We start from the raw sequence: 15,597 nt of genomic DNA on the forward strand, positions 1-15,597 counted from the left end.
TTTCTATTCTTCTTTCTTAAATATTTTTGTTGTATTTTCAGTTGAAGCTATAGGTTCAGAACCTTTTATCGTTCTCTAATTATTCATTTTCTATATCATATTTTAAGAATGCAGCACCTAGACCAAAATGTGGCACAGTGATAATACAGTACTGTAATGCTGGCCTTGAATGAGAAGGTCCCAGGTTTGTGTCCTGAGATCTCCCCATACATGCCAGGTGCATGCACATGTCTGCTACCCAGGCTGGCTGAGGCCTGAAGATGCCATTGGGGATGTTTCCCTGTCTGTCTTTTTCTCCCATAGAAAGAGTAAACGTTTTTAAAAAGGAAATGTAATATCTTTTCTTATTTGTCCAAGGTTAAAAATTCAGGAGTCATTGTTTTAATACTTTTTCCCACTCAACATCTGTCTGTTTCATTTAGTGCGTGTGTGTGTGAGTGGGAGGTGGGTGGGTGTGTAGTTTTGCTATAGGGCATATGCTCTTGGCAGAGATAGAGACAAAGAGATACAGAAGAGAGAAAGTGAGAAAGCACTTCCCAGGTGGGAAGACCAGGTCACAATCCCTTGTCTCCATTCTGCTCTGGGATTTGGGTCATGCATGCACACATGCGTGGAGTGGTGGTAAGCTGCCGGTTTGTCAGGCTTCCAGGTCTGGGACTCCCACATAGTCAGCCAGGTGAGATTCAGCCATCTTAACTACCACATCACTGGCTGGCCCTTGTCTCTATTTATAGAGAATGTCTTCAATTTTTTTAATTTAAATTTACTTATTTCTAATTTTCAAAAAATTTGTATTTAATCACCGTACAGGTTTACAAAATACAATTTTTTCCCCAGCATGAATATACCGTATATCAGAACAACCCAAGGCTGCCCAATTTTCTCCATTTTTTTTTTTTCAACATAGTACTGGAACTCTTAGTCAATGCAGTCAGATAAGGAACTAAAATAAAGGCATTCAAATAGAAAAGAAGGAGGGAAATTATCTCTACTTGCAGATGGCATGACTATATGCATATAAAATCCAAAGGAATCCCCAAAAAGCTCTTGGAACTGATAAACATAGCGAAGTGGCAGGATACAAAATCAGCATACAAAAGTCTATAGCATTTTTATATACCAACAATGACCAGACTGAAGCAAACTTAAGACAGAAATCCCATTTAAAATGTCCACAACAACAATAAGATACCTACAACTAAATCTAAGCAAAGACATGAAAGACCTCTACAAGAAAAACTATGGAAAACTAAAGAAAGCAATTGAAAATTACACAAAAAGGTGGAAAAGCATCCCATGTTCCTGGATTGGAAGAATTAATATAATCAAAATGTCAATGTTACCCAAATTAATTTATAAATTTAGTGCAATTATGATCAAATTACCAAAGGTATTTTATTTGTTTTAATGTCCTTCTTTCATGATGAAGCTTTCCATACATGCCTGGTGATATCTAACTACTAACCAAAAGTACTAAAGAAATCATTGTAAGCTCAGAGTTTGGAAGATGTTACTATAGCGTAATTGAAATGAAATCTTGGTACTCTTTGTCCCAATGTGTCTAAATGTTTATATCTGTATATATTTTTGTGCACTTCCCAGGCCCGATACTTATTCTTCATATTTCTATGAAAAAAATCTTCCAATCCATTGGTTATAAAAGACAGTGGATGGGAAAGGATGAAAAATAAATTTTCATATAACAATTCTGGGGGCTAACAAGAAGAAGGATGAAGGTCTTACTGTTCAATGCTCACGTCTTAATGTCCCTTTTTCAACACTGTGCTGCTTATCTGTGAGACCCAGAGAATCTTGACTTTAATTTCTCTGTATAGGAAACTTTCTCCTGTTGGGAATGAGACAGATAGTTACACAGGATGAAAAGAGTTTCATTCTGCTCCTTATTCAAACTTTCAATTAATTCTAGACCCTATAGAGAACTTTAAGGTAGTTGAAACCTCAAATTCCTGACCTTTCTGTGACATGGATTTGATTACTTCTAATTTGATATCTCTTCAAATATAGACAATTACCATATTTATTGGTTCTCAGGTAAATATTATTTTCCATATTTTAACATTTTTGAGTGTGGGGAACATTATAATTAGTGGCATTATGATGTATAGTATTTTTCAGCAATAGCTGTAATAGAGTTTCCATCCTAGGTGAGCTTTTGGTTCTGAGACTTTGTTGTTCTTTCATCAAGACATAAGATGTATGTCTTCTTGGGATGAGCAGATGGCATAATGGTTACATTGCTGAACTGCCACATAGTTAACTGCAATTTTAGTCCCAGACCTGGTGGCTTAAAACTCACATGGGGTGCATATGCATGTGTGCCCAAAATTCCAAGAGAGGATGGAGGAGAAGGGATTGCGGCATGACCATCCCCCCTGGGGGGTGATTTTTCACTTTCTGTCTCTATGTCTCTGTCTGTCTGGTGAGCACACGCGCCCTATAGCAAAAATCTCTCAAAAATGTGTGTCTTCTCCTACTGACTGTGGTTGAACCTTTATGACTGCCTTAGCCATTAGAATGGAGTACATGAGAGGCTTTATGAATTTAAGATTGGACATGCAGAAAAAATGGCTTCTGTCCTGATGTCTCTCTTAAAATGTTTGTTCTCAAAACACAGCTCCCATGACATGAGAATGCCCAGGCTACTTGTATAGGCCAGGTGTAAGTGCCCTGGCCAACAGGCCAGCTGAGGTTGCAGATGATAGCTAGTATTAATCATCATCCAGGTAAGTTCTGAAGTCTTTGAGATGACCCAAGCTCCAGAGAGTATTTAATTACAATTGTGAGTCAACTGGGCCCAGTCAACCCCCAGAAGTATACAAGACAGTAATAAAAATATGATTTGATTTAAGCTACTACACTGGTAGTGGTTTGTTATACAGTAATATATAGCTAAACATTTACAATAATAAATATAACAATTGAAATTGGTAGTGATGTTTCTTCCTTAATGTAACAAACTAATGGTGAATCATACAGTGAATGATGTCATAGATTCAGAAAATATTCTCATTCTACCTTCTTCATCTTACTCTTTTCATGCTTTCTAAGCCCAAAAACTTTACAGTTCTCTCTGGTTCATCACTAGTTCCCTTGGTGATTTTTAACCCTTCCTTTATTCTAATTTTAGTGATATTTTTGAAGTGGCTGTAATAAGTATGTATTCATTCTGGTATGTGTAGACGAGCTCATCATGTCGTATATAAGGTTCTATATTTGTAGATATAACACTTGTTGCCTAAAGACTAATGTGTCTTTTATACATCATTTTACAGGTCCTGTTTCTATACTTTAGTGACACAAGGTTTGTGCTTTATAACCATTAATTCAGTGAAGTCACTCTACAGAAATAATATAACCAAAATTGGACTATTTTTAATTCAGTAGACCTATAAATTGTAAGTACACACTTGATTACAGAGTAACAATAAACAATAAACAGTTCAGTAACTTCCTGGTCCTTAATTTCTATAAGGACAAAATAGAAATATTAATTCTGACAGGAATTTTAGGTAGTAATTTAATGAGTGTTCAAGTAGAATCTCAAAAGCATAGGAAATAAAACCAAAAATAGACAAATGAGATTGTCAAATTAAAAAGCTTATACACAGCAAAGAAACAATCAACAGAATCAAGAGACAACCTATAGAATGGGATAAATATTTGCAAAATATATCTCTCACAAGAACTTAATAACCAGAACATACAAGGAGCTTAACTCAATACTAAAAACAAACAAATGACCTAATCTATTCTAAAAAGTGGGCAAATGATCTAAATAAACAATTCTGTAAAGATGGCAGCCTAATAAGAAAAAAAAAAGTAAAATACTCAACATTACTAATTATTAGGAAATACAAATTTAAACCACAATGAGATACCTCTCACTCCAAAGTAGAATGGCTATAAATGAAAAGACTGGAAAACAGCAAATGCTTGCAACGATGCAGACTGAAGTTCTTTCACACTGCTGGTGGAAATTTAAATTAGTAAAGCCATTATGGAAACACTATGGATGTTCCTCAAAAAGAAAAAAAAAAAAAAACTGCCTTATGATTTAGTTATTTAGTTACTACACTAGTATGTATATATCCAAAGGAAAGGAAATCAGTATGTCATAAATTTATCTGCACCCTAATGTTTATTGCAGTACTATTTGCAACAATCAAGATTAAAAAATTCTAAGCATATATCAACTGATAAATGAATAAGGAAAGTGTACAGACACACATACACACACAAACACACATATAAAAATACACATGGAATATTATTTAGTCATTAAGATGAATAAAATCTTGTTATTTGAAGTAAAATGGATGATCCTGGAGAACATTTTGCTAAATAAAGTAAGCCAGGGACAGGAAAGAAATACTACATGTTCTCACACATATGTAGAAATTTTAAAAATTACTTCAGTTAAATAGAGAGTTGACGAATGACTACTACAACTTGGGAAGGACAGGGGGAGGGAGAAATAGAAGAACGTTGACTAATGGAATTATTTTGTTCTAAATGTAAATAAAACAGCCAAATTTGCCTTTACTGGGTAGGTAACCATTAAATATGCTTTTCTAAAAATCTGGTTGGAGAATTTTCTGTAATTCCTTACATTAATTCACAACTTTAAATTCATACATCACTTTGAGGTTTTCTCTTTCAGCAGGCTTTTAGTTGGCATGGTGGTAAACTGAAGTAAGTCTTTTGTGAGCTGTTTCTTAAATAAAACACAAGGGATACATTCATGTGATGGGCCTCTGAACACATTGCCAAATTATAATTATCCATAAACAAAGACCAGAAACCCAGAAGAGAATCTATTAATGCTGCCATGCCTTCTTAATGCTCTTCTTTTGATTGCTTCTATTGCTACTCAGAATCACATTATTACCAGCTGAAGGGTGGCACAGATGGCTTGGAGCAGAAAGGTTTGTTTCTGTCATGGTATGCACTATTTCTTCATGCCCTTTTTTTAAAACAGAGTTTTGGCAGATTTCGGTTTTCTTTCTTTGTTGGATAATTGTATCACTACTTTGGTTGTGTTTTTACTTAGTTAGTCAGAATGTGAATGTGTACATAGGGCACCTGCCTGTCTTCTTTGGTACTCAAGGTAAAGCAAGATGGCTCTGTTTATTAAAGCAAGAAGCTGACTCTGAGTTTTTCAGCCTCAGTGTCTGAGGATGTGTGCATATGGTATCTTTGGCTTTCTGATGCTCATTCAACTTTGATCTTCCCCTTCCTCTTCTTTGTCTCCCTGACTCCCCTCTTTCTCTCCCTACACTCACCCCACCACAGCCACACATACCACATACACACTTTCTGCATTCATTGCTGGTTTGGACATCACTAGGTATGAGAAAGTCCACATCAGATTACTTTCTAATTTCTACCTGTTATTTCTGTTTGTTTTCTTTTTCCCATTATTCTTATTAGTTCCTCTGCATTGCTACAATTGATACCTTGTCTGAGAATATGACTGCAGAAAATTATTTCAGGCCTCTCCTACAGTCAAAAACCCATAGAGAGTGTTAGGGAGGTTTCAATGACTCCATCTTTGACCCTGTTCCCAGGATCTTTGATAGAATTTTCCAATGCCAGCAAGCACTTCAGACTGATTTCTCTCTCCAAAGACTTTCATCTCTTTTAGATTTCGAGAATCAATTTTAGGTCCTGGGATTATTTTATTTCACTTTTCTGAAGGTTTCATTTAATATATTCTGCTTTGTAAATTTTATATATGTTCAAAAGTTCCTAGGCAATGAATCTGTACATGTACATAAGCAGTATTTCCATGTAGCTTCTACCATATCTTTCATATATGAGTCAGAATTACATTTCAGAGTAAGGACCAAAGGGGCTTTTAGGGAAAGGTATGTCATTAACTTACCTTCTGGCATTTTAACTGTTATCAGCTGTATAGTTTAGTTTTATTACAACAGACATTATTGTGATAACTTTTCCTATTTTATCTTTGCAATTTATTGGAGCAGTTAATTTCTCAAAAAGTAAGAGCATTTTTTCTCATTAGAAATTCCTTCATGGCCTCTTTAATACATGTTCCTTGCTATTTAGAAGAACTGCTGATAAGTGATTTTGACTTGTATCTTCAATAATGTGAGATGTTTAACAGAAACTTGGCAAACCACTTAGGGACTGAAGTCATTTCTTAAAACCAGCCCCAACTGATTAATTTCTGTCCCATTACTGCCATCAACATTCAAAAAGTTTCCAAATAGCAATGGCTAGCCAAATATACTTATGAACTTCCTAAGGACAAAGTTTTTACTTTGTTTAATGAATCATTTTCCCCCAAAGATTATTGCTTTTTTTTCTTTTAATTATTTAACTTCATATTTGACAGCATTGAGATTTAGGAACTGTTTCTATTAGCTTAAAGTAAGTGAGAGAGATTTCAATCATCCAATAAATTTAAGCTCTGTATAACTCCATACCAAGCAATTCAGTTATCCAAATTATCTTCTTTCACCAAATGAACCAGAAACAGGCATCCTTTCTCTTTATCCTATGAATACTAGTCCATCTGTAAAAATTATATCCATTTATTATCTTTATGTATATATTTCTATATTTTCATACATTTTCCTTTTTTATATTTTTGACTTGGATTTACCTGTGTTTCTTTGTCTACTCATTGTCTTCTGACACTCAATCATGATAACTGAGGGGGATTTACTTCTGGGAACATGACCCAAATGTGGCAGCTCTCACAGACTATAGCAAATAGTAAACAAAAGCCAAGGGAATAGACAAGAATTCAGTGACATGAGCAGGACAGCTACAAAGAAAAGAAATGTTATTGATGGTGATGAGGAAATGAGGGACTAGTTTAACCAGCCTCACAGAAAAGTCTTTTGTAAACACTCTTCAGATTTTTATGCTTCTCTATCCACAAGAAAACCGTTCTCTTATAAATTCACACAGTAAATCACGTTCTGAGCCCAGATTCTATTTCCTACCTCCTACATTTATAATCAACTACTCTAACTAGTAAATGTTTGCTAGTTCAGTTGGGTAAGTCAATGGTGATTAACGATAAGGTCTTAGCAGTTTCAATATTAATAGATGTCTACCACATGCCTTCAGAGCTCAAGATATTTTACCCGTGTTATTTTATTGATTCCCTTCTGCAGTCTTCTACAGTAATTATTGTTGTCCTTTTTCTTACAGTCAAAGAAACCAAGACTTAGATAAATTAAGTTCTTTAAGAACACACTGGAGGTGAGTTACCAGTAGGATTTTGGATTTAGGTCTCCACCTAAATGCTTAAAGATGGCTTTTCTGCCACTTCTTCTCTCCTAGCCATTATGTCCTCAAGTTTGTATTGAACCGTTTTCAATTAGAACAAAACTCTAGCACAATCTGAGTGCTGTACTGAGCTGTAGTTCTAACTTATCTTTGTTTCACTGGAAAGCCTGCTTTAGGCTGTCACCATGTGGTAACATACACTTTTAAAAAACATCTAAGTATCTCCTCACGCCGGGCGCGTGTGCGTGCGTGCCCAAGATCCCGAGAGGAGAATGGAGGAGAAGGGATTGCAGCGTGACCATCCCCCCTGGGGGGTGATTTCTCACTTTCTGTCTCTATGTCTCTCTCTGTCTGTCTGGAGAGCGCACGCGCCCTACAGTGAAAATCTCTCAAAAAAAAAAAAATCTAAGTATCTCTAAATGTTTGGTAATTGGTTGATTTTTTGCATCCATGGTAGAGCTATGCTGATGGCTCTGGGTGATAAATAAGACCCACAGAGTCCTACTTCAGTTAGCTTACACTAGGAAACCAAATGCAGACAAACAACATGGCCTATTGTTAGTCATCAGTTGACCGATGGTGAGTTTTATGGGTTTCTCCTGAAAGAGATGAGCAATAAGAATGCTTCCTGAATATTAAGTGGGCAATCAGCCATGGCCTTTGGAAAGACATGAAACGACACCCCAAACTGAGTTTGTGTGACCTAGACAAAATTTCAGAGAGAGACTATGGAAAGAAAATGTAGAAAACCAAAGTCTAAAAGAGAGGAAATAAAAAAAAATTACCCCATATTTGCCAAACAGTGCAAAGAGGATACAAGAGGTTTAGGAAGAAAAAGCAATTAGTTGGCAGGACAAAAGACCAAAGCTTGATACCATTATTCTGAATTGCTGATGATAGAGCCATGTCCCATAACTGACATCCAAAATCAAAGCTTTCTTAGGTGACTCACCATACTGTGGCTGCTTGGGGATTGGGAAGAAGATGACAGCTAATTCTATACACTGTGCCACAGAGCTGTTGAACAAATCAAATCTTGATGCCTTCACAAGTTTCTGAAGATCTGAGCCAGGAGACTCTGGGTTGGTCAAGTTCAACTCTATCATTTAGCCAATAAAGAAACTAAGCTTCATGAGAAGAAGTGACTTGACTCAAATCACAATGGGCCTAGGTTACACAGTTGAGCATTTTACTATTTAGAACACTGGATAAGCTTCTACAACAAAGACTTGCCCAAACATATTGACTTGATTAACACTCTAGAGGAGGAAGGTCACAGTGTTATTCTGAGACCTTGTCACTCTCAACACCTTGTTTTCACAACTTAATCCTTCAGCATGTCTAGCCAGAGGGGAGTGATAGTATTGACCTCTACCTGAACCCTGTGATTCTGGAAAACAGGGAAGGTTAAGAAATAACCTCCATTCTTTCATGTTCTGGGACACAAAGAATAATCCTTCACCTTATGAGTTAGAGAAGACTCATGGATCCTCTTTTATGACCTATGACAAAGCCAGACATAAACTAAATTTCAATTATTTAAAATGATTAGCTGAACTGCTTATCTTTATAATTAACTGGAATAAAATATTTGCTAATCAAACTTTGGTTGAGTTACTCTTCACTAAGGTCTTTGGATTTTTTCCTTTTCCTTTTTTTTTTTTTTGGCATAGGGTGCATGTGTCAGAGGTGCCTACCTCCCCCAGGTGAAATGGCCATGCCACAATCCCTTTCTTTCCATTCTCCTCTCAGGATTTTAGGCACATAGGCACATGTGCTCCAGGTGATTTTCAAGCTGCCAAGTCTGGGACTTGAACTGCAGAGTTGGCCATGTGGGGTCCAATACCTTAACCACCATACCACCTGCTGGCCACAGACCTTTGAATTTTGACAAACCCTTACTCTGAGCCAGCAAAAATCCCTCCCCAGCAGCCCTCCAAATAGGCTGACCTAAGAATAAAACTTTCTGTGATCTACCATGGGATCATAAAAGCCTTAGAATCTACACCCAGTTTTTTTTTTTTTTTTTTTTTTTTGGTAGACTTGTTTTACCCTCTCTTAAAAAGAAACTCTGCTTAACCTCTGAGACATTGCTGATTTTACCATCAGAGCAGTTTCCCTATGCAACAGTCAGTTCATTGTACACTCTGCCGCTCCTCCTTTCAAATAATGCATCTCCTTATTAAGCCAGATCTGTAGTTTTATTTGACAAAAAGAGGTAGTCCTTCTTTTTTTTTTTTTTTAAGAGAGATTTTGCTGTAGAGCATGTGTGCTCCCCAGAGAGACAGAGTAAGAAATCACTGCCAAGGAGGGATAACTACATTGCAATCCCTTCTCCTCTATGGTCCCCTCAGGATTTGGGCATGCACACACGTGTGTCCCGTGTGAGTTTGAAGCCACCGAGTCTGGGATTCAAACCATGGTCGACTATGTAGGAGTCCAACTACATAACCATTATGCCATCTGCTGGGTCCCAACATTATGTTCTAACTATATCTCATCAATGGCTGCTATATATTATAACCTCTATGAGCTATACTTAATTTTACCTCCTTTATATACCATTTCCTCATTTAAAATGACCAAAATGGATTAACCTCATAGAACTTGAAAAGTACCAGATGAGAAAAAGCAGGCAGAATGTGTAGCATATTGTCTTCACATAGTAATCACCCAATAATGACAGCCTGTCACATATTAGAATAATGCCTGGTATTTTGATATCAGTTATCTTTAAACATTCTCACAATGACAATTATAACATTTCAAGGTCATAATTATTATTTTATAGAACAGGAACCTGAAGTTCACTAAGATTAAGGAATTAGTGTCTCTGGCTGTAATTTCACTCTTTTTCCATCTCTAATCACAACTATAATTCCCTAACTTAGAGAGTATGTTACATAATTAGCATCCCACGATTTTAAGGGGTAAAACTGCCTTTTATACTATTGAATCACTTAGCTTCAATAAAATGTAAAAATATGCTTTTCTAATAATACATACAAAGAAAAGAAAAATCTTTTTCTCAAAATAAATCAATGAGCAACAAAATATGTACTATCTATATGAACAATCCTATTGAAACTTTTGAATTTGGTCTGGTTGACCAGATCAAAGTCCATGACAATCAACAAAGATATGCTGAACTACTGAATAGCAAAAAGAAAATAAAGCAGCACTCTTGATGAAATAGCCATCAACTAGGCTCACTAAAGAGAAAAGTGGGAAATGATGTTAATTATTTTATGTATACAAGCAAAGGCATACTTCTGTTTTGTTCTTGGATTAATGATGACTTCAGAAATTCTGTAGGAATCTTACTCTGTTCTTATCCACCTTATGTTAATCTCTTGAGGGAAAATAACAGCCTATTAAAATGGTTCAAAGAGAAATTTGGGAATGCTTTTTTTCTGAATTTAAAGAGAAAACTCAGCAATCGGTACTTTTAGAAACTTAAAAATCAAACTTTAGCTAAAATAGAAGAAAGAGCTATTTCAAACTCTAAATATCCTATGGAGTTCTCTCATAGTGTCTTTAGGATCATGAAAATATTGTGACACTTCAACAGTAGCCATAAATTGCAAAGTGAAAACATCATAGTTTTAAGTGGAAAATATTTCTAATTAACTAGGCATACTTGATCTGTATTATTAGACTATATAATTCTTTAGGACAGAAAAAAAATTCATGTCTATTTCCATTAATCTATTCATCCATCCATCCATCCATCTATCCACTTAATCATCCAACAAACATTATAGAATACCCACTGTATCTGTTTCATACATTGAGTGGAACACAGAAATGAGGACATAATTCTTTTCTTCAAATGGCCAGTCTACTTGAAGACACTGTTGTATGTAGAGTTTGTAGTGATAGGGTCAAACTATAAAAAGTTTTACAAGAAGGTACAGAAAAGTAAGGGTAAATGTTGAAAAAAAATCAATTAAGGTAAGGGAGTAACTAAGACTACAGTGGGTTCTCTAGTGCTGATGAATATCAAATATTTTTTGAATAATTGAGTGAATGAATGAATGCTAAAAGCCACACTCAATCAGGTGTTTATTTCAGGCTTGACTGACTCATTCATATTTGGCATTTAACAAAAAGCTCAGACCAGATGATTTCCAGGACTATGAAGAAAGCCAATTCAATTCAATAGAATTTGCATTCACAGGGTCCTTGTACATAATGCTTGATTGGTTCTCCCAAAAGTTGATGGATGGTGAGCCCTGTCTGTAGGATAAGACAACCAGAACCCTTGTGCATATAACAAGTTGTTAAGAATCTATGTGATTGGAAAGCAAATAACCCTGCAAGTTCCTGAAACACATCCTCCTCTTTAAGCCTTTTCTTAGATTGAACCTTCTACACACTAAGCCTACACACATGTATATACATCCATACCATGCACACAATCCACAGTCAATTTCTAAAGGAAATTTTTTCTGTTATTCTAGAACTAGAGAAGGTACTCCTACCAGAAGTTCCTCTATGCATTCTCTATTATAGCTCTAATGGCCTTGTTCCATTTTAGGTTTAGCTTTCTTGATTATGATGTCCTTGCTAGTAGAGAATGAGTCATATTCCCGTTATATCACCATTGCCTTGTGTAAGTTCCAACACACTGTACAAGATGATAACTGTTCACCAGTGGACTGAAAATAACAAGGAACTGCGCTTAATGTACTGCTAGACTCATTTTCTCAAAACAGAGCTCCACCGGGAACCAGCAGTTAGTGTAATGGCTATGTCGCTGGACTCCCACGTAGTCGACCACAGTTCACGTCCCGGACCCGGTGGCTTAAAACTCACGCCGGGCGCGTGTGCGTGTGTGCCCAAGATCCCGAGAGGAGAATGGAGGAGAAGGGATTGCAGCGTGACCATCCCCCCTGGGGGGTGATTTCTCGCTTTCTGTCTCTGTCTCTCTCTGTCTGTCTGGCGAGCACACGCGCCCTACAGTGAAAATCCCTCAAAAGAAAAAAACAAACAAACAAACAAACAAACAAACAAAACAAACAGAGCTCCACCTATGTTATGCCTCCACTCCCAAACTTTCCCTGAAATGCAATGTCTTGATAAAGTTTTAACTCCTTCAAGTGAAAGTAAAGGTCTTCATTAATCTAGTCTTTATCCACATTATTGCCCATTCATATGTCAAAAATTCCAGAAATATTAACATTCTCAATATTCTCTAGATACAAAAGCATTGCACATTGAAATCTCCCAGGGCCTTATACTTCTGTCTGTTGAAAGCCTATCATCTTTTCTTTATTAAATATTTTATTTAACTTTATTTATCCATTTATTTATTTGAATTTGACCAGAGAGAATGAGAGAGGAAAAGAGAGAGAGAGAGTGAGAAAGTAAGCTACCAAGTATAGGACTTGAACCATGGTCATCCATGTGGGAGTCCAACACACTTAAGCACCATGCCACCTGCTAGCCCCAAAAGCCTATCATCTTATAAACCCAACTAAACTACCATTTTTTTCTATGATGTTCCTGATCTTTTTCTCCTATAACTTCACCCCCCACCTCTGAGAATTGTTCTATTTCCTCTGAATAACCATAACTTTAAACATGTCTTTAGTATACGGTCCCAAAACACTCATGAATCAAATGTAAATTTTCAATGCCTACTTCATCTCTCTTCCCAGACCATAAGTTTCTAGAGGGCAGGGGCTCTATCTTATCCGTCCTCATAACCACCACACTGAAATACGAATACAATTTCGCAAAGAGAAAAGAACTTTCCAAATAGAAAAGTTTTTTGATTAACTGTTGAAGTGGCCATAAATTAGTGTATTTTAATCCATCTCAAATTTATAGTCATTCTCTACATGTAGTTTTCCTTCTTCAGTTCTACTCTAAACAGGTAGCTAATTATACCAGATTCTTAAGAGAATAAATGAGATGATATTTAGCAAGTATCTGGCCTATAGTAAGAGTAAATAAATATTGTTCCCATTTATTAATATCTTTTTTCCTATTATTCCCACATCACTGTCATTATTTGTGTTATGATGTAGTTGGGTTGGTATTTCAAAGAGTATTTGAGCATGCTTACACTGGATTTTCAATTCTTTGCTTTGCATACATTTTTTTTTAAAGTCTCCTGTGTTGTTTGAAGTTATTATCACCAGAATCAGGGTCCCATGTCTTACTAGCGGAACTGTATGATTCTCAACTCCATAATACTTGGAAGATGCATGCTTCACTGAAGTGCCATTGATTTTCAACTAAAGTGAAATGCTTTCATTTAATGCTTTCTTAAGAGAATTACAGCAGAGGTTGAAGAGGGTTTGGCTTTAGAGAAATCCATTATTAATTTTACATGGCAAAATTGGGATTTATATATCGAAATTTAAATTCAGAAGTCCCTTACATCTGTTAAATCAAAATGTTGTTCCAAACGTATTTGTCTTCTCTTTCCTATGCAATAGAAAGTCTGTTTTGTCCTAGACTTTTAAATGCTCTGCTTTGCTCAAACAAGCTCTAGTATTTGCTTTCAGGGAGTACTACTTCTTTGCTCATCATGATGGGTATAGCTTCAGATTTCTCATCTATGTAATTTTTTTTTTCTGAAGAATCTTAAAGAGCTTTGAGCAGCTTAAAAAATCTCTATCTCTTGTCTTCCCTCCCTGGTAAGAAAAACCTTACAAGCCAGACATATAAATACATTCACACTCTACCTTGAGTGGCTCTATTAATTCAGTTTGTCTTGATTGATGTTAACCTTAACTCCAATAACTTTCACTGCTCACCTTGGAGGTTTATAACAAGAATCAGGGTAGCTTCAGTCTTATGGGCAGGTTTCAGTTCAATACAACCCCTCTAAACAAAGAAGAAATAACTTAGCACCCTTTCTCCCACCACCAAAGCTTTCACGTCTTTGGACAGGGGTGGGGGGAAAAACTTAACCTTGTGCTTATTCCTGGGGTTACACAAGAAAGACTATAATACCATAAAGCTGGATTTTTCTTTGTTAAGCTCTTTCTAAGTAATAGGAGTTTAAAAAGTAAAAAACAATTTCAGTAGAATATGCTCTATTGTGTCCATGTGTGCATAGCTTAAAGGCAGTGGAAAGAATTCAGTTCGGCGTATGTTCCCCCTCCCCACCTCCAAAAAAAGTTCCCTTGAGCTAAATCAAGCATAGAAACATTTTTGCCTAAATGCATTTTTTAAAGGAAAAGTCATAATCAATTGAAAAAAAAATCAACTGATAATGAAAATGGTTTTTTCAAGCATAGTGATAACATTTGCTGCTGTGCAGTCTATAAAAAGTCTTTAGATTTCTATAACAGGGACAGTGGTAGTGCTTTGCTTCCTGCTGCTGATTATAATTTTAAAGATGGAAAATCTAGATGTTTCTATTTTGTCCTACGAAGCAAACCCTGACTCTGTGGTCAGCTTGGTTTCATATTTCTTGAACTGAGACCAAATAGTTTCCTAGGCAGCAACAAGAGAATGTACATTTTTGTTTTCTTCAAATATTAATATGTACCTTCTATTCTTGGTTCTGGAGCATAGAAATTGAAACATTCTGGCTAATTGGAAGTTAAATGTGTAAATAAACAGTTAAAACTCCATGGGGTTGGAATTAAAATTAATGTTATACCCACTGCTGTGAGTATGTGAAATCAAAAGATCCACATCCCCTTGGAAAGAGAATTACAACCTTGTAGAATCCTCTAAAAGGTAGAACTCTTGCCTATGAATCTCCATTGCCTTTTCTCTGGAAGGCAGGACATTCAGACTCAATGACGCTCTTTGGGATCAAAAAGAAACTATGTCCATGGGGTCATGAGATCGCTGCCGTTGTGTGCATCTCCATGGATCTGCATCTAAGGCAACTTGAAATGGAATCTTCAAAATGTCTTGCACTTAAGTGGCATCACTGAGCATTAGAATTGTAATAATTAAAGGACAGGTGGACAGCACAGAGGATGAGGGCATGTTTTTGGAACCAGACATTTTGGTTTCAAGCCTCTCCAACCCAAGCTATCAGTTAAATTAAGCTAGTTACTTAACCTCTCTGTAAGACTGTTTTCTCATCCGTTCAATGGAAATTAAGACCAGCCGGTGACAGTAGTTACAGAGGCTGGATTCTGCATGGCTGACTGCATGAGTCGCAGACCCAGCACCTTAAACTCACCTGACAGGACCAGCAAATGGCATAATGGCTAAGTCGCTGGACACTCATATAGTTGATCGGGTTTCAAGTCCCATACTCAGTGGCTTAAGTTCACTCCAGGTGCATGTGCTTGTGTTGCCCAAAATCCTGAGAGGAAACTGGAGGAGAAGGGA

At 36.4% G+C, this 15,597-nt stretch overlaps 2 long non-coding RNA genes across 2 annotated transcripts in view; one reads left to right on the forward strand and one right to left on the reverse strand.

Moving 5' to 3' along the window:
- LOC102499790 (uncharacterized) overlaps window positions 1-6,319 on the reverse strand; it is an 8,159-nt gene extending 1,840 nt beyond the window's left edge. The window contains exons 1-2 of the long non-coding RNA XR_335488.3: window positions 3,900-6,319; window positions 1,744-1,846 (exon numbers count right to left, since the gene is read on the reverse strand). This is a non-coding gene — a long non-coding RNA (uncharacterized LOC102499790). The remainder of the gene's footprint in view (window positions 1-1,743; window positions 1,847-3,899) is intronic.
- Window positions 6,320-6,626: 307 nt separating this feature from the next.
- The window catches only part of LOC106735538 (uncharacterized), a 39,850-nt gene continuing 30,879 nt past the window's right edge, over window positions 6,627-15,597 (forward strand). The window contains exon 1 of the long non-coding RNA XR_001370832.2: window positions 6,627-7,257. This is a non-coding gene — a long non-coding RNA (uncharacterized LOC106735538). The remainder of the gene's footprint in view (window positions 7,258-15,597) is intronic.

This window comes from Tupaia chinensis, unplaced genomic scaffold (assembly GCF_000334495.1).
Source record: "Tupaia chinensis unplaced genomic scaffold, TupChi_1.0 Scaffold000426_1, whole genome shotgun sequence".
Taxonomy (NCBI): domain Eukaryota; kingdom Metazoa; phylum Chordata; class Mammalia; order Scandentia; family Tupaiidae; genus Tupaia; species Tupaia belangeri.